This window comes from Sorex fumeus, unplaced genomic scaffold (assembly GCF_029834395.1).
Source record: "Sorex fumeus unplaced genomic scaffold, SorFum_2.1 ptg000095l, whole genome shotgun sequence".
In the NCBI taxonomy this organism is placed as follows: domain Eukaryota; kingdom Metazoa; phylum Chordata; class Mammalia; order Eulipotyphla; family Soricidae; genus Sorex; species Sorex fumeus.
This window is the reverse complement of record NW_026606152.1, coordinates 19,066,288-19,071,136: the sequence shown is the minus strand read 5'-3', so window position 1 is coordinate 19,071,136 and position 4,849 is coordinate 19,066,288. Positions and strand designations below refer to the sequence as shown.

General features: G+C 41.1%; 1 pseudogene; it reads right to left on the bottom strand.

The window, feature by feature from the left end:
• Positions 1 to 1,403: 1,403 nt before the first annotated feature.
• Positions 1,404 to 1,502, bottom strand: LOC130041025 (uncharacterized; annotated as a pseudogene).
• Positions 1,503 to 4,849: the final 3,347 nt, after the last annotated feature.

The following is a 4,849-nucleotide window of genomic DNA, read 5'->3' as shown; positions in this document are numbered from 1 at the left end:
GAAATAAGTTTGTAATTTTCTTTTTTTGTGGTGTCTCTGTCTGATTTGAGTATTAGGGTGATCTTTGCCTCATAGAAACTATTTGGGAGTATTTATGATTCTTCAATTTCCTGGAAAATCTTGAAAAATGTTGGCAGTATTTCCTCTTTAAAGGTTTGAAATATTTCACTATTGAATCCATTCATCTGGGCCAGGGATTCTGTTTGGGGGGATACTTTTCATCATCATTTCAATTTCCTTGGAAGTGATAGGTTCAAGTATTCCAAATCTTCTTGGTTCAGCCTTGGGAGGTAATTGGAATCCAAAAATTTATCAATTTATATAAGATTCTCTCATTTTCTGCTGTAAAGATTCTCAATATAATCTCTGATGATCCTATGGATTTCTGTAGTTTCTATTAGGATATGACCCTTTGCATTTCTGTTTTGACTTATTAGAGTTCTTTCTCTTTGTTTCTTTGAGAGGCTTCTCATGGTTTATTGATCTTATTTATTTTCTCAAAGAACCAGCTTTTGCTCTTATTGGTCTTTTGGATTGTATTTTGGGATTCTAGCTCATTGATATCTGGTACAAGTTTTATTATTTCCTTCTTCCAGCCTAGTTTGGACTACTTTTGTTGGTCATTTTCCAAAATCTTGAGCTCTAATTTATTCATGCAGGCCCTTTCTTTCTTCCTGATGAATTCTGGTAGAGCTATACTCTTTCCTCTTAACACTGCTTTTGCTGTGTCCCACAAGTTCTGGTAGCTCGTGTCCTCATTCTCATTTGTTTATGGAAATTTTTATTTCCTCTTTGATTTCTTCCCTAAGCCATCGGTTGTTCATTACTTCCCTTAAAGAAAATATTTCCTTGCTGAGCTTCAGTCTGTTTGATCTATCCAGAAGTGACAAAGAAGTGTTGAAATCTCCTACTAGTATTGTGTTGCTATCAATGTTTTTCTATAAGTCTATTAGAAGTTATTTTTAAGTATTTTGCTGGTCTGTCATTAGGAGCACCTACAGTGAGGAGGGTGAGTTCTTTCTGATGTACAGATCCCATGATCATGAAGAAATGACCTTCACTGTCTCTTATAACCTATAGCCTGAAGTCCATATGGCCTGATACTAGTATGTCCACTCCAGCTTTGTGGAGGTGTTCTTTTCTTTCCTGAAGAATTGTTTTCCAGCCTTTGACTTTGAGCCCATGGTTGCTTTGATTGTTCAGAAGTGTTTCTTCAGGCAGCAGAATGTTGGGATCAGTTTTCTAATTCATCTTCCCTTTCTGTGCCTTTGAATTGGCACACATTTAGTCCACTGACATTGAGGAGATTGTTGTGATGGGGATTTGTGCTATCTTTATGTAGAATTTTTGTACTTGTGTGGATTTTCTTAGCTTAAAGTCGCCCTGTTAATTCTTCTTGAAAAAAAAATATGGATCACTTTACAAGTTTGCATGTCATCTCTGTGCAAGGACCATGCTAATCTCTTTATCATTTCAATTTTAGTATATATGTTACAAAACATAGTATGAGTTAATTTTTCCATATTTTCCTCTTCTTATTACTTTGAGTGCTGTCCTTACTCACTCCTATGGCAGACAGTGATTCCAAATCAAGGAATGTATTTCAAAGCAGCTTGAATAGTTAGATTTAGAACTTTAATGTCCTAGAAAGAAAAATATGGTTTTTACCATATTATCTTTTACCATACCCAAGGCGTCAGTTTTACAAAATAATTCTTTTGGAAGATAGTATATGAGTCTTCTTTAATGCCCTTCCCTGAAACCTTCATTAAAACCATTAAACTAGAGCCTTTTGCTGTTGTCACCTCAGTCCCGTGTACATCTCCAGGAAAAGGTGGATGGTGTTGTCTGCAATTTGACCACCTTGAATGTAAGTAGGATTTTTCTCCTGAAGGAAGAGGTGAGGAGAATATTGATGATTTCATTCCACCTTATTACAAGTACAACTTGAATGGAAGGTGAGACTCATGAGGCTCCTGTAAAGGACAGATTAAGGGGTCTCAGTGAAGTTTAATGGCCAACACACATTAACAACACAGATGACTCAAAGTAGCCTGTGTGCATCTTTGTGTATAGTGAGTTTCATATCTACTGAGAGTGATTCTCAGTCATGACACACAGGCAAAACAGCCCTGTATTTAAAAATCTAGTTCTCTAAGCAGAGTGGGGTCTCTGAGGTGATTGAAAAGTGTATAGTAATTTATTACTAAGCACATAAGTACTTTTCGATCTAAAATTAATTCCAAATATGTCTAAAACGACAGGCTCCTGACCCCGCACCTGGCTTCCCTTACCGGGGCCCCTTGGACGGGGAGGGGTGAATTTCCCTCACTGCCCTGAGTAGAACCCCGACAGCTGAAGACCTCTGCAACCAGCCATAGGTACGCTTAAGACCACTCTGCCCAATCTTGAAGGAGACTCATGCATGAAGGAAGTGGAAGCAGAACCTGTGTAAACACACAAAAAATAAAAGGCTGGCGGTCAGGCCGTTTCCCCACTCCATGGAGGTCGATGGCGATGGTCAGGAGATGGAAGGAAACGGGGGTCAGGCTGGTTGGTCGTGGAGCAGCAGGTTATTACATGGAAGAGATGTATGTCATAGAGGCCTCAGGAATCCTCAAGCACGTGCTGGCACTGAGATCCAGGAAGATCCCCTTATATAGATCATAGAACCTCTAAAAGGGGCATTACAGTGATGTCATCAAAAGGAGTTACAGAAAGAACATTGAGGCAGCAAACCATATATTGTTTCTTTACATCCACATTGTTTCCTTACATCAGCAGGCCAGTAGGAATACTGGCCTCAGGAAAGAAGATACAAAGCCAAACTGAAACCTTCCACAATCACTTTCACAAGCTGCAACCACCTTGATTTGCATCCCAAAGACCAGCCTGGGTAGAGCTGGGAATCTACATCCCAAAGATCAGTCCTGGCTAGCACCTGATATCTGCAGATCTAAGACCAGCTAGGTTTCTGAAAGAAAAGGAAAACTGTCTCAGTATACTGAAATCATTTACTGAAGGTGTAAGGGACAGGCCCAAAATGGACTACCACCAGAATTATTTTAGCTTAGCTTAATAGGAACCTGCATTGCAAAATAACTTGTTTTTCAAGAAACAGGTCTAGATAAGCTTTTTCAGATCTGCTTTATAGGAGCCTGCACTGCAAAATAACTGGTTTTTCTGCCCCTGAGCAAGGAATTCAGATACAGGTACTCGAAGGGTGGGGGTCAGACCAGATAACCGGATATCTCTCACAAGACCCATGTTGCAAGACCCAGGACTGCCTTAAAAACCTGTCAGTTCCTAGGCACCAACCCTGATCTTTAAACTATAGGCTAAGAAGTGATTTACCCTTAATTGGATTGGTTAAGAAAGCATATGTTGTTACAAATCTATTGGCTATGAAATGCGCAGGCTTTGCTGTAACGGCCAGTGAAGGCCTATATAAGATCCCCTTTGAAGAAGTTCGGGGTCTTGCCTCACCTAACTGACCTGCGTGTCTGTGTAGGCGGCTTGACCCTGGCTAGCCAGTCTTACAATAAACCTTGCTTGATGTTTGCAGTCTCTGGAGTCTCTTTGTCATTAAAGGGAGATCAAGATCTGCGCCCTAACAAAGGCAGTTTGAAGGGGAGAAAGCAGTTTCATCCAAGCTAGTCAGGACACACAGGAAAACAGCTTATAGGAGGTCTTTCTCCTCTCCTTGTCCAACCAACATATAAGCATATATAATATTAATCATTTTGTATGGACACAGTAAGAAATACTTTGAGCTTGTAGAATTGCTCTCCTAGGGTCATCTCGATCTCAGACTGCAGTGCTCAGGCAAGATATCTTTCCTATTCCTAGCAGCAGGGCCCTAGTGTTGTCGTTACTTTTGGATCATGACATCATTTGCCTATGATCAACCTCTTAACTTATAGTTAAGAATCGTGGCACCTTGGCCTGGCCCATCGCGATGCCAGGTTAGCACATAACTTACCGGCTTGCCCTGGTAACATCCAGGCCCACGTCGGGACCCTGCCCTTGGGGTGCTAGGAAGTGAGGGCAACTGAGGCTTAAGTTGAGAAGACAGAAGCCCAGGAGTGAATAATATTCAAAGCCAATCAATTCCTTAGTTACAAAGCATATGAATTAATTGTCTTCCTGTATCTATACAAAAGGACATTGCATTAAGGTAAACTGCTCAAAAGACATAAGGAGAGGAGGAAGGCAATAACTTACAGTACAGCTTCAGTGTCTAAGAAGGATGAGACCTTACAAATTGGTTGGGGCAGAGAGCATAGAAGTGGTTACAGACAGACAAAGTAATGGAAGTGACTCGGGAGCACTGTGATGGGTGCAATTGGATAAACCTAAGCCCCGTGTACTTCAACAGAACCCAGGTGTGCGGGACAGGGGGATGTGATCTCCAAGGCTGCTCAGATCAAGACTGGGCCCCCTCCATCCAGATCCCCCATCTTCTAGTAGCTAAGTGTTACAACCAGGAACAGCCCCTGGAGCCATGTAATCCCATCAATGGCCAAGATCCAGAGATTGGATATTGTTGATAAGATAACAACTCTTATTGTCCAGTTCTCACTCTCAGGGAACCTGGTAGGCTTCTGTGAGTATCTTGCCCGCATGGCAGAGTCTGTGCTTCTGGTCACTGTTTCTTTTGAAGTACAGAAGCTACTTAATTTAAGATAGTCCCCTTTGTTTATCTCTGTTTCCAGTTGCTTTGCAAGTGGAGTGTTATCTTTGAAGATACCTTTAACTTCAATGTTGTGGAGGGATTTGCCCTTGTCTTCAATGTACCTGAGGGATTCTGGTCTGATTTTGAGGTCTTTGACCCATTTTTATCTGACTT